The following is a 15101-nucleotide window of genomic DNA, read 5'->3' on the forward strand; positions in this document are numbered from 1 at the left end:
TAAATAGTTATTTTCATTTAATAGTTTTATAAATGTTAATTTATTCCATGAATACTTCTATTTAAATACTCTTAATTCCACTGATATACTTATTTTTAATATCATCCCTCGTAATAAATAAGGGCACATGTGAAATTAAACATCTAAGGCATTTCAAAATTGATCAAAGTTTCTTTTAAAAATGACCAAAAAAAATTTCACTTTTGTTTTTTATTTATAAAAGGGACATGTAAGAGTATTTAATTTAAAATGAGGCCTACATTATCCCACTACAACATTTTCATTCTACAAGAACGCCAAAAAAGTGTTTTGTAATGTTAAAAAACCGTTTTCATAGGCTACGAGAACGGTTTTCCTGGCGTTCTACACCGAGGGGTTCTCTTAGCCTTTCAAAACGGTTTTTACTTTCAACGGCAACCCCATCAAGACAACCGTTTTCTTAGAGTCCCTAATAGAACGGTTCTTAAAGTTCCCAACCACAACGGTTTCTCTATGTTCTCAATTTAAACCGTTGCCATTGGTCTAATATAGAGAACGGTTTGCTTTTTTCTACCACAACAGTTTTTAACCGTTGTCCAATGTAAAACCGATCTGGTAGACCCTCGACTTTATTAAATATCGAACAGATACTAGATACAACAACGCTTTCTCACGTTGCAAAAATAAATAACCGTTCTTTTTTCTTATACTGCAACGCTTTCTCACCATTGCTCTACAAAAAATCGTTCTGATAGACCTTTTACTATATGATCTAAAACAACATTTCTTGGCTAAAAGAACGATTTCGCAATGTGAAAAAACTATCATTTTATTTTCAATTTAATTTTAACATTCTTAAAAATAATAATTATTATATTGGTTTTAAAGAATGATAATTTCAATATGATGAAATAATAAAAGACATAACAAATTATTAAACTAAAATGATTATCTTTCATATATACAGTATCAAAATAACATCAATCAACATAAAGTTGTCCTAAATATTGTCAATCATTCACAATCAAACTAACATATTAAATGTATATCCTAATGTGAATCATTCACCATCAAACTAACATCTTCAAAATGTATATCCTATTAAAAAAACTTAAACATCTACACCTCTTCATCTTCAAAATCTTGCATTTCTTCATCGATATCGTTATTCATCATCTGCAAAATAAAAGTTATATAATTAAAATTCAGAGCAAATTGAAAAGAAACAATGAGCAGATCAACTATCTAATTAAAATTCAGAGAATATAATTATAACATAGAGTAACTGTACCACCCCTAACAACAACCAGCATCAGCAGAAACATCCTATTTGCACCAGAATTTTGTTAACAGTCTTGTACATGAAAATCAGATATTAAAAAAATACACCACAGGTGCCTGCAAAATGAAGACAGGATCTAAACCAAATAAATGCGCTAGTCTAGCCTACTTGCATCTATGCATGTATGTGAATACTGAAAAATGGAACATACCTTCTTGAAGACACTCTCTCTTAAGCAACAACAAATGTCTTGATCAAAGAAAGACAGAGTTGGAGTATGGACTATAAACAGCATCTGTTAATGCATCAAACATATAGTTGTTCAAGATAGTAGAGAGACTAATGCTAATTAATAATAACCTATTCTCAATTAAAATAGTTAGGTTTTTAAATAATTAGATATTAGTATACCCGAACGGTTTTTTGTCGTTGCCAAAAAGATACAATAAAAAACCGTTCTAATTGAATAATAAGAGAACGCTTTTTTGTTGTTGCATAATGTTTTTAAAGTTTGATACCCTATCGCTACAGTATACAAAACCCGTTGCTTATAGTACTCTACGAAAACGGTTTTTTTGCTTAAAAAAAATCAGGGGTTGCCGTAGAGCTAAAATGTTGTAGTGTCCTTTGATATAATTTGAAGTATTTATTCAACAACCAATGAGAACAAACACATAAGTAGATTCACATGTGGTACACTCAACTAAATTTTAACCAACTTTTACTTCACATACATATGTATGACTTCTTAATCTATCAACTGTTTACACTTAAGAATAAACTAATTGTTAATTGAAATCAGCAAGACAATTTAGAGGTAGATGAACTTCCCTTAGCCAATAGAAGGATAGACAAGTAAGAATACAATTGAATGCGAGTTAGTGGAATTTTTCTCAATGCAATTGAGGTGTACGAAGATCGTGGGAGTAATAGAATCAGTCAAAGGTTAAGGTAGGATTTGACAATTGAACATTTTCTGATATTTTTTTATTAAAAAATAAAAATAATTACATGATACTTCTCCGATATGTATCAGGAAGTAACATACATTTATTGGTGTCGGATATGTATCTAACATAATACTTGAGCAATTTTAAAGTATCAGAATTTCATTATGGAATTTTAGGGTTTGTGGAATACATGTTCATTACTTCCGATACGTATTAGAGAAGTATCGAATACGTATTTAACGATTAAATTTTATTCTTTAATACAAAAAAGATCAAACACATTCCCCATTTTTATTTTTATTTTATAAGCAAACACATTCACGATAAATTTTAAAAATGTGAATGTTTATTTTATTATCAATTTTGGTTAAGTTTATATATTTTGCATTTATATATTAAATTTTTTTAAGTGTTTTGGCTGTATCATATCTTAAATTTTAAATTTATCTCGTATCGCTGTATACATATTATATTGTATTTGCACCGCCTTCAAACCCTTCCCCAATAAGTACAAAACGAAAAAACAAAAAACAAAAAACAAAAATAGGTGAGCCAATGGAAACACTGTCAGTGGCACCATCTCCACTGCAATGGTGGAAGTGGCAATGTCAGATACAATCATTTATGCAATGAACCTGAAGAAAAAAAATTATATATGAAATATATATTTAGTGGGAAGCCAATATATATATATATATATATATATATATATATATATATATATATATATATATATATATATATATATATATATATATATATATATATAGTTAGGGATGTATCAATTTTATTTTTGTATTAGAGATGAAAATATAAAAGAATTGATGAAGAAAAATAAAATATAAAAAAAAAAAACTTATGGTTATTTTTAAAGCAACAACTGTAAGAATTATAATTTGGCAAAAATGTTACAAAATTTTATACAATTATTTATAAAAAATGTTATTTTATACTTTGCAATTTTAATTAATATATATAATATTTAATATCACATGACTCTAAGATTAATTCATAATGAATTTAAAATTTATGTTTGTAGTTAAGCGGTAGTGTTTTTGGTGATTGATATACATGTAGTTGGTTAAGGGTGTTTTTGTTGATCGATATGTATGACTTCAAGAGTTATGTTTAATACATGAAAATGAGGGGATATTAATTGTATGTGATTCATCAAATATTTAAAATTTATTTTTATTTTAATTTAATGATGCATGTAGTTTTTTTTTTCCACCACTAATATCTGGTCCTCTTGACTGCCTAATGGTTCAGAGGTCAGTTTTGGGATCAAGTGGTTTCAGCCCTCTTTCAATCGCAGTCAGTGGCGTCTCCGAGTTTTAGGAGGCTCTGTGCAAAATATAAAAGTGGTCCCTTAATAAAAATATAATTTTTTTTAAAAAAATTGTCGATTTAAATTGCATATAATATAAAAAAAAATCATTCTTGTAAACAAATAAATTATCAATATTAAATCAATTGCATTAAATTAAATGGAACAAGAAATACAAAATAATTATCTTTGTATATAACGTCAAAAAGGAAAATCCTAATCTAAGATTAAATTTTATGCAAAGATTAAAATATACTAGAACTATATTTACGAGTATAAATAACTAATCTATTGATACTCATATGATATTTTATGAACATTAACAATATATAACTATCATTTTATGGCCTAAAAATTAATCTATTAATATACATCTGATATTTTATAGGTATAAAAATATATAAGTAATATTATAGGAACTCAAAATTTTGAGTTGGGGCCCTCAAAATTTTGAGGCCCGGTACCGTCGCGCACCCCGCACATGTGTGCGAGACGCCTCTGATCGCAGTTGCGAGGAATCGAACTGCGATCCTCCCTATTTCCACTTAATCATAAGATACTTCTTCAGTGAGGTGATAGAGTTACGCATTTGACAATTGGAGATCATATACGGACGCAAGTTTTGGGTGTGAGGGTGGCGTACATGAGTTAAATTGATATGATATGGAGTGTTGCAAGCACTCTCTTTCCAAGACATAATCCTCTGATACTCACTCTCCTTCTAGTATTAACATGAATGTTTCTGGCTATTTACTATCCCATTGTTACAATAAATTTTGTCTAATATGCATATATGGTGGTAACTTGTGGCCGGGGGGATTATTACTCATATAAGAGAGCCTTCTGGTTAGTGGGATATGACTAGATGGATTACTAACATATGGATGGTTTTGGCTATTTGCTAATAACATTATAAGATGATTTACTATATCTTGTTACAATAGATTTTGTCTAATGTTGCATATATATGGTGGTAACTTGTGGGTGAATTATTCTAGGTTAACTACTCGTACAAGAAAGCCTTGTGGTTGGTGGGATATGACATTATTTATTTTATTTTATTTGAGAAGATTACTAAGGGTCTGGTTGTATTGATTTAATTTTGAGATCCTGCAAAATAACTTATGTAAACAAATAATTTTTTTTTATATATTATTATAAGTTTTTAAAGATAAAACATGGGAAAAAAATCTTATAAAGATGTAATTTTCGTTAGTAAAAACTTATAAATTAACATAAAATATTATTTATTTACATAAATTATTTTGATAAACTTAAAATAACTCAAATTCAAACGGACCATAAATGATTTGCTAGGAACTTATTTGCTAATAGATTGCCCTTTGCAGATTCCCCTCTCACTCTCTTACTTTTCAATTTTTTCATTACATTATTTTCTTTTTCAATTTTTTTATTTATTCTCTTTCAATTTAAAATTTAAATTATCTCTCTTCTAATTTAACCTAATACAATATTTCATTTTCGCTTTTTACATAAATATATTTTACATCTCTCTATTAATTTATTATCTAATTTTGATCATCAACTTTGTATTTTCACTCTCTTCAAAGAATATTTAACATTTTAATAAGATTTATTTTAATAAAATATATATCGTTGTGGTGCCTGATTAATGTGGACTCAAAGACCTTGATTTGAATTTATATAGTTGTTCATTGATATATATATTAAAAATAAAAATATGGGACAAATATTTGTCATTGATAAATAAGATAAAATGTGACAAATATTTATCACCCATAGATATATAAAAACACAGGATAAATACTAGTCACTGAAAAATATTCACTTGATTCAATTGTGTTATTTCTATATTATTTTTTTGTATCCAAGAATTATTCATTTTAATACTTTTAAATGTTATTTAATCAATTATAGTATGTCACCGATATGTCTTAAACCCAATAGGGTGACAAAAATATTTGTACTCACAAAAAATAAACGTGTAAAATTTGCAACAAGACAATATTTAAACGGCTTTTCACCTATAAAATAAATAAATATTGAGTTTAATTGATATGCACCGATGGTGTAAAATAGTTTTACACTGTCGTCAAATAAATAACCATTATTTTGTCATGTCATGTCAAGAAAGTGGGGTGACAGTGTAAAATTATTTTACACCGTCAGTGCATATCAATTAAATTCATATTTTTAAAATATCACTTAATGATTTTCTCCATGTTATAGTAGCACTTAAACATCAAATATAATTCAATAAATATATTTAAGACTTAATTTTACTTTTGGTCTTCTATTTTATTAAAATCACGAAAATAGTCCCTCTAATTTAAACTTGAACTTTTTGGTCCTCTATTTTCACATTTATTGTAATTTTGGTCTAAACTCATTTTTTTGCCCTAAGAGTACTGGTGACTTTTGATGCCAAAAGAGGTGAATTTCGGTCTATCGACTTGTATTTAATATTTAAGTTTATCATTATTAAGGTAAACAATTATTTAGAATAAAATATTTAAAAATTTGTTATATAATATTGTTAAAATATAAGTGAAACTATTGTTTTTTTTTACTTAATAAGTGAAACTATTGTGTTATTTCTTGTAAAATTTATTAAATGAATAAATTATCAATGACAAATATTTATTCAATTTTTGATATATCAATGACAAATAATGGTCATGTGTATATTTTTTAATCAAAAAATTAGAAATTTGATTAGAAATATTTAGAATAATTTAGTAAATTTGATAGTAATTAACTTTATATTTTTTATTATATTTTTTATAATAACTTTATTATATTATTATTAATAGTTAGTACTAGTAAATTTGGTAGTAATATTTATTTTTTATGTTTTTTTATGAAAAATATTGTTTATGTTTCTATTTCTATAATTTGTTTTGTTCCTATTTTTAAGCATATCATTTTTTTTATTATTAATAGTTAGTACTAGTAAATTTGGTAGTAATATTTATTTTTTATGTTTGTTTTATGAAAAATATTGTTTATGTTTCTATTTCTATAATTTGTTTTGTTCCTATTTTTAAGCATATCATTTTTTTTTTGTATTTATCTTAAATTCTTTCTATATATTTGTTTTTTTATTTATCTTAGTAAAATTACAATGAGAGATATAAAACTTAAAACGTGGTTAAAAGTAATAAGAATATATTAATAACTTTGATGGTAATCGATTTTAATATATTAGTAATAGATAACTTTTTAAAAAACTTTTATAGCTATTTTGAAACATAGCAACACCAACATTAACAGACACATTTGCACCATTACTTCTTTTTTTTTTCTTTTTCCTTTTGTCTTAATTTTTGTGTGTACAAAGTTTGTAGCAAATGTAGAATCAAGAAAAGATCCAAGGGAAAAATTGAAAGAAGATATTCAAGAACTCCTTAGCTTCAACACCGAAGAGAATCTCAAGACAAACAAGGGGGCCATTAAAGATTTTGAACCAAGACCTAACATGCTTTTCTACAATGGAGACAATGAGAATGATGCAAAGAAAAACAAGGGAACTATTAAAGATTTTGAACCAAGACCTAACATGCTTTTCTACAATGGAGACAATGAGAATGATGCAAAGAAAAACAAGGGAACTATTAAAGATTTTGAACCAAGACCTAACTATTTCACTTATGCAGACAATGAGAATGATGCAAAGAAAAATAAGAGAACTATTAAAGATTTTGAACCAAGACCTAATTATTTCACTTATGGAGACAATTAATGTTAAAAAAGAGAAGAATGCATAAATATATAAATGTGTCGCTAAGTATAATAAAGAAAATGCTAATCGTGTGTCATTTAGATACTTGTTAGCAATATCTATGTAATCATGAAATTGAATGCGACTTATGTTACATATTTAAATAACCTCTACATTTCAATGATTACTAATTAAGTATGTATGATGAATTAAGCTTTTTGAACAATTGTATTTTTGTCCGGTTAAGAGATGCTAGAGAAATTTCTACTTATTTACCAAGAACTGAACGTAGCCTTGGTGATTACTATAATGCTTCTTCAACATTAATAGTAATAATTTTCTTAGAAGATGTCTCAAAACATGTGTGTTAGATGTGTATTGATCAAATGCAAGCTAGTTAGATGCAATGCTCATGAGCAAGCTTGCCAAGCCTATGAGCCAGGCCTGCTGTCAAGGAAGGCAAATGGTACTTCTTGGCTTTCATTGATCATAGCAAGGCCTTATATAGCCAATGTACAAGATACAAGTTAGTTACAACAAACTTAACAAACTCAAACTAAGCTAACTTGCGCCTTAAGCTTCAGCTGCAACACGCGCGTGCCTTGACAGCAGGCCTGACTCATAGGCTTGGCAAGCTTGCTCATGAGCATTGCATCTAACTAGCTTACATTTGATCAATACACATCTAACATTGCCTCTCCTAAACTGAACCATGTCAAGGCTTCAGTTTATGTCTTCAAGCTTACACAATCCAAGCATATCTCTGAACTTGCAAAAACTCTCAAGGGATAAGGCCTTAGTCATAATATCTGCAGTTTGCTCAAAGGATGAGCAATGTAGCAACTGTACCTTTCCATCTTTGGTCAAATCTCTGAGAAAATGAAACCTAACATCAATATGTTTACTCCTTCCATGCATCACTGGATTCTTTGACAATTTGATTGTGGAACTGTTGTCACAATACAATGTAATGCAATCCTTTTTCCTGCTGCTGATGTGATCAAGTACTCTACTCAACCAAATGGCCTGACAAGCACAGTTGGCTGCTGCTATAAATTCAGCTTCAGTTGTTGATAGGGTTACAATTGGCTGCTTTTTGGAACACCAGGACACAGCTTTGGAACCAATCATAAAGACATACCCTGATGTACTCTTTCTATCATCAAGGTCTCCAGCATAATCTGAATCTGACCATCCAACCAGTTCATCATCCTTTCCCTTTTCAAACCACAATCCATAGCTCACAGTCCCTTTCATATACCTAAGTATTCTTTTCACCGTTGCAACATGTGAAAACACAAGAAGGGGGGGGGGGGGGGGGGGGGGGGGTTGAATTGTGTTTTAGTCAAGTTTAAAACTTTTTCAAGTTCTTAACTTAACTACAACGGCAGCGGATAAATAACACAATAAAACAAGTTAAGAGAGAGAGAGAGAGAGATCACACAAGCAAGTTATACTGGTTCCTCTCACAAAACGAGAGTAGTCCAGTCCCCTTGCACTTCCAAGGGATTTCACTATAATCACACAAGATTACACCTGCTCAAGCACACAAGCAAGAGACTTCTCAACAATGCTCAAGCACACAAGCTTAAGACTTCACACTTAAGCACACAAGCTTAAGTTTCTTCAAGTAATAGTAAAGTATATGAAGATATACAAATGCTCTTAGAAGAACCTAAAGAGAGCAAATACAAAGAGTACAGAGTATTTGACTAAAGTGCAAAAACACTTGATAAGAGGTTCAGAGCTTGTATACACAGAATTCAGAGTTTGTTCAGCGCACGTTCAATCCTTAATAATTGTTTTTGTAATGCAGCTGATCCTTCTAGTATATATACCACCAGAAAAGAGTCGTTGCAAAAAGAACCGTTGGAGTTGATAATCTTTTGTCTTCAAGCAGTCTGTTTTGATGCAGTTTGTTTGTATCTAAACTGAGTAAGAGTTTCAGATACTTTGACTACTGCAGAGTGGACTTTCCTTATTCAGCTAACAAGTCTGAAGACCCACGTTCTCAAGTGAGGACATACAAAAACGAGAGTAGCTGACTGATCAGGCTTGAAAGGTCCTTTTCTTCATTGGTAGAAGAGTTGACTTGCAAAGGGAATCTTTACAGCTTTCAAAAAGATCTTCAGAGGTTGATGAAGCTTTAGTCACTCACGAAGTTCTGAAGACTTCATCATCTGAAGGTTGTAACTTCTGAAGTCCAACATCTTCTGAGCGCTTATGAACTTCTGAATTCACATCCTCTGAGCTTCACTCAGAGCTTATCTGATGCTTATATCTGCGCACTTAAAATAAATTTTTAGTCCTTCCAATTGTTTATTAATACTTTGTTATCATCAAAACCTTTATAGATTTAGGGGCAAACATTTTTAAATCAATTTTGTTCCAACAATCTCCCCCTTTTTGATGATGACAAACATAAGTATTAATTGACAATTGTTGTTAAATTAACTTATCATGTTTCTCTTAGGTTTATGAGGTTTGCAAGCTCCCCCTAAGATTGATACTTCTTAAAGCCAAGGCTTTAAGTTATATCCATGATATTTTAATTTAGTATAAGATTAAGATAATTTGAAATAAAACAAATTTCATATCTTTCTTTAGAGTGAGAGGTTTGCAAGCTCTCCCCCTAAGTCTCATAAGGCTAAGTTAAAATTGCACTCTTAACTTATCCTTACTTATGAAATTTATTTCAGTTTCAACTAACTTAGTCTCCGCATTGAAATACGTAAAACAACTTAAAAGTAACAACTTATATCTTAACGGATAAAAGCGAGATAAAAGTGTGGTTTCAGTTTTTGAAACTTATCACTTATCAATTAATGCGTAACTACTCCCCCTTTTGTCATTATCAAAAAGTAAAAAAATTTATATAACCAAGACAGTCAAAGAAGAAGAGTGGTTGTTACAAAGGTGAATTAATTTCAAAAACAAAAAACAACGCTGTTGGGTTTTTGTATGTTGGCTACATTTTGCAAAAACATCTTTTAGCCAAGTGTTGAGACAAATGTGCTTACGCCAAGTGTTGCGACAGATGTAACAACACTTGTATGTCTGATTGTTCGCGCCAGCTAGCGTTTTTATTTTCTACTCAATCTTTTGAAGATTTGATTGAAGAATTGTTTCAAGGTTTCTTACAGAGGAAGGCGCACGTGTTTAATGTGTTTCAGGAGGCAGCCGAAACCCTAGTTATATTTTCTAAAGGAATTATATTTTTGGAAAATATATTTTTGTGTTTCAAAAATAGAACTATTATTTTCAAAAATATATCTTGTGAAGATTGCTGCAGAAAATATAAAAGATTTATTTCAAATAAATCTTTGTGCTTCAAGAAGATTAGAAGATTTAATTTTAAAATATATTTACAACAAATATATTTATGGGAGGAATATTTGATGCAAAGAAAGATTTGGTAAAAATATATATTTTGCATCTAGAAGATTTCTTGGAGCTGGATCATTGTGAAAAGCCCACGAGGCTTTGCTATTTAAAGGGTGCTGCTAACCCTATTTTATTCACCGAAACTTGAAGCTAAAATAGAATATCAAAGATGTAGTCTTTTAAGGGTTTCGTGTCTTTAAGCCACTCTCTAGGAGAGTTGGTGTAAAGTGAACCACTCGAGTTGTGAGATGGTCACCGTGTCCTCACTCAGAAACCTATAGGTAATGAGTTGAGTATTGTAATTGGAGGAAGCTTTTAAGCAACTCTAAATTGTGAACTTAGTCGTTGGCTAGGTGGTGATGTTATTGAAGTGTGTCTTCATCTTTGTCAAGGAGAGTGTCTCCATTATGTTGTTATTGAAATCCTTACTGGTTGTAAGGTTGAGGGGAGTGAGACGGGGTCTCATATCTAGGAGTTCCTAGGTAGAAGTGTCATTGGGTAGGGATTAAGTGAGGAGTTGTAAACGGGGGAGTTTAGCTCCGAATTAATACTACTGATAGTGAATTTCCTCCTGGATTGGTATCCCCCAGATTAGGCTGTTAGGCTGAACTGGGTTAACAATTATGTGTGTCGTTTATGCTTTTCAGTATATGTTTTTAATGCTCTGTTTTATTGTTCTTACTGCTAAGACAAGTGTTGCGACAAGTGTCGGCACATCGTGGACAACACTTGTCTACTGTGTACCAGAATTTCAAACGCGCTCAAAGGTTTATAAAAGGTGAACGAGTTAACATGCCTTCTTCACGTAAAAACAAGAATAAACGAGTAAATCAAGAGAGATTAGGAAGAATGAGAAGGTTGAGTTCACGCATAGCAGAGTTTCGGAGAAAGAAAGAAGACGAACAACGCGAAAAAGATGAGAAAGATAAAGAAGACAACAAGAAACCACAAGATACTGAGATAATAATCATCTCATCAGATTCTGAAGCTGAAGAGAATGAAGATGATGCTGACTATGTTGAGTTCTTGGCTGGCTATGTTCCAGAAGAAGAACAAGAAGAAGAAGAAGAAGAGGAAAACCCAGATCCCATAGAAATTTCATCAGATGATGCTGAGGAGAAATCTGAGATTTCTTCTGAGTATTATCCATCTGATTAGGATTAGGTTGTCTTTTTCTTTTTCTTTTTACCAATGTACTCAACATTGTTAGATCATTAATAAAAATTTTCGTTTTAAAAGCATCTTGTGTTCTTATGTTCTTATTTATCAAAGAAAATTAGCACAAACAAAAAAAATATAACAAACCACATAACTAGGTGAAAATCCGAAATAAGAAATTTTGCAGATAAAGTAAAGAAAATAGGAATAACAAGTTCAGAAAAAAAATCAAGCAAAACATAAACAAAACAACTTAAAATATAGAAACCAGACAAATAAAATTGTTCAGAAGATAACAAGAAAAGAAAACAGCTTAAAAAAAATGCATAGAATCCTAGGGTTTCTTAAGGAAAGCTAAGAGTTGGTCAAATTTGTCATTCAGCGATCCCACATTGGAAACTAGACCATCCACTTTGGATTCCAGGTTGAGGTGAGCTGTCCTTTGCCTTTCTAAACCTTCTTGTTGCTCCCTCAGAGCTTCTTGAAAGATCTGCAACTGATCAACAACCACAGGAGCTTGATCTTGAACCACAGGTGTTTGTTCTTCAACCAAAGGTGCCTTGCCTTTATCAGAGGGTTCACCTTCCTCTGGATAATCGATCATCAGAATATCAGCATCAGGAGTAACCTCTTGGTTCAGCTCAGGGATTTCTTCAGCAAGTCTTGCAGCAGCTTCAGCTAAACGTTCATTCTCAATCCGTTGATCCTCAAGACTTTTGAACAGCTTGGAATCAATCCAGCATTCCTTAAAAACAGACATATGCCTAGCAGTAGCAGCAATAGCAGCAAGCTTAGCACGCTCATGTTCTTCATGATTAAACCCAGTCAGTCGTTTCAAATTAGCTCTTGCTAAGCTGTCCTTCAGAAGATACACCAAATCCAAATCTCGTTTCTTAAGCGCAGTCTTGATCTCATCACCCATTTCATCAAGAGCATTACAGATTCTAGCTTTGATTAGTGACACCTCCAGATCCACATCAGAGGGACACACCAAAAACTTGTCCTGGATGTGTGATAACCTAAGTAAATCTTCATACAGCTGATTGGAGAGGTTACCAAAAGGGTCAGAGGATGAGGGTGAGATATTGGGAATGGTAGAGAGTTTTGGTTCATTAACAGGGTTGTCAATAATAACAACTTCTGCTTCTGAAGGGTTAGGGGCACAAGTATGAATGCGAGGATTAGGATTGGGTTCAGGAGTTGATTCAGATGATGAGATGTCAGAGGTTGATTCAGGATATATGTGTTCAGGGGATGGTTCAGGAGCATTTTGTTCAGGGGTTGGTTCAGGAGATTGATGTGGAGAGAGTTGTTTGATGGGAGAGGTTTGTTTAGCAGTTGGAATATCTGGTTGAGGTTCAGATGGTGGAATGTCAGGTGATTGTTGTTGTGGTTGAGGTTGAGGTGATTTTGGTTTAGGAGGTGAGCTAGATTTGTGGGTTTCATGAGAAAGAGGTTGATTATTGAGAGGGTCAGGGCTCAGATGTTTTTCTAGTTCAGAAAGAGGGTTATCAGAGGTTGGAATAATTGTGGGTTCAGGAAGTATAGTCCTAAGTGGTTTTGTATAACCTATTCCAATTTCAGCTTCATTAAAGACGTACTTAGGAGTCTTACCTTTAGGATCAGGAACATGTTTCTGATGCATCCTGGTACTCAGAGTTTCTTCATCAGACTCAGTTTCTGAATCAGACTGAGATTCAGAGGAGTCACTATCTTCACTTTCTTCATCATCAACAATAATGGGCTTCTTTGATGAAGTTGCAGCACCTTTTCCAGTCAAGGCTTCATGTTTCCTCTTTGTTCTTTGCTCAGCAGCAGCTTCTTCTACCTTAACCTTCTTCTGAGCCAGAAGATCTGGTTTATCTTGTTCAGCTTTCCTCTTAGGTTTCCTCTTAGGATTATACATGTTTACAGGAGCTGGAGGGACCATACTCCTATCAACAGTATATCCTTCTTTTCTCAGAACTTCCAGATAGTCTTGGATGATGTGCTCAGCATCCATTTCAGAGATTACTGGATATCCATCCTCATACAGACGATCTTCAAGGCTGGCTGTAAACTCTTGTGGAGGTGGAACCACTTTTGATGAGATGAGACGCATCTTAGTGAGAAAGCTAGCATTCAGAATCTCAGGAGTGAATTTCTTTTCAACAAGTTCTGGATGGAACTTCTTCAGATTCTCAACAACATGACCTTGATATAGAAGGTCTGAGAGTAATCTTGGATAAGCTATAGCTGTCTTCCTCTGAGATTTGCTTAAGAAGATTGCCTCACAGATCCTCTCAAAGAAATATTCTCCCAGATTCACTTTCATTTCTTTCAGAAGAAAGTAGATCAGATGACGATGAGTCCAGGAAATTGTATCAGTACCACCAACTCTTGGACTGATAGCAACTAGTATGATCTTGAATAGCACTCTGCAGACGTCAGTCAAACCCTTGACTTTACCCTTCAGTTTCAAATCTGTACACATCAGAGCCAGAAGATCATCTCTGTACCTTGTGTCCTTCTCAAAAACATCCAACTCTATCCCAGAGTTATCTAAACCAAGCAACGCATTGAAATGAATAGGTGAGAAAGCTAGGTTCATACCACAGATGTTTGACCTAATCTATTTTCCAGTGTACTCCAATAAACCCATTTCTTTCCTAGATTTACCTTTTAAACTAGGATTCCTCTCAATAGCCGCACGTTCTTCCTGTTTAGCTTCAGCCTTATCAAAAACCTTAGCTTTCATCCAAAATTTCTTCAAGAGATCTGGGTAAATAGGACCATTTAACATGCTGAAGTACTTATCCCATCCTTGAGCGGAGAAGTAATGTTTCACATCGAACCTATTTGCCTTTAAACTGTCAAAGTCGATCATCTTTTCAGAAAGAAATATGAGCTCAGATTCTGGAAACTCCATCTCGTTCCCAACGATCTGAAGATTTTTGAACATAAACGGTGGAATCTTTGTTGTTGAAGACGATGAAGAACCGGCCATTGTTGGAGATTAGGGTAGGGTTTGGAAACTAACGAGAGAGAAAGAAAGTTTGTTGAAGGTTTAGAGAGAAAGTGAAAGTGTAGGTTGTGAGAGTGAGAAGTGCGCAAGTGTATTGTGTAAGTTTTATTTAAATACACACAGTTAACACGAAAATAGCAAATTTGGGAAGTTACGCTAATTGACAGAAAGTTGAATACCAAAAATCATCATTAACCACCCACTACCTGACACACGTAGACCACGTGCAGAAATTTACTCGGTAACTGCTATTTTAATGGACAACTGTTCAGCAGTGAATACTAAACGTTTCCCACTTAAATAGTTCAGAGCCT

At 32.2% G+C, this 15101-nt stretch overlaps 1 long non-coding RNA gene across 2 annotated transcripts; it reads right to left on the reverse strand.

The window, feature by feature from the left end:
* Window positions 1–886: 886 nt before the first annotated feature.
* On the reverse strand, window positions 887–1622 carry LOC123909518. Of its 2 annotated transcripts, XR_006809941.1 has the most exons (3): window positions 1473–1606; window positions 1271–1377; window positions 887–1155 (listed from the first exon to the last, which is right to left on the reverse strand). It is a non-coding gene; the product is annotated as an uncharacterized LOC123909518 (long non-coding RNA). The 2 variants fall into 2 exon arrangements; XR_006809940.1 differs by having other exon boundaries at window positions 1271–1622.
* Between the last annotated feature and the right edge of the window lie 13479 nt (window positions 1623–15101).

The sequence above is a fragment of the Trifolium pratense genome, linkage group LG2, assembly GCF_020283565.1.
Source record: "Trifolium pratense cultivar HEN17-A07 linkage group LG2, ARS_RC_1.1, whole genome shotgun sequence".
Taxonomy (NCBI): domain Eukaryota; kingdom Viridiplantae; phylum Streptophyta; class Magnoliopsida; order Fabales; family Fabaceae; genus Trifolium; species Trifolium pratense.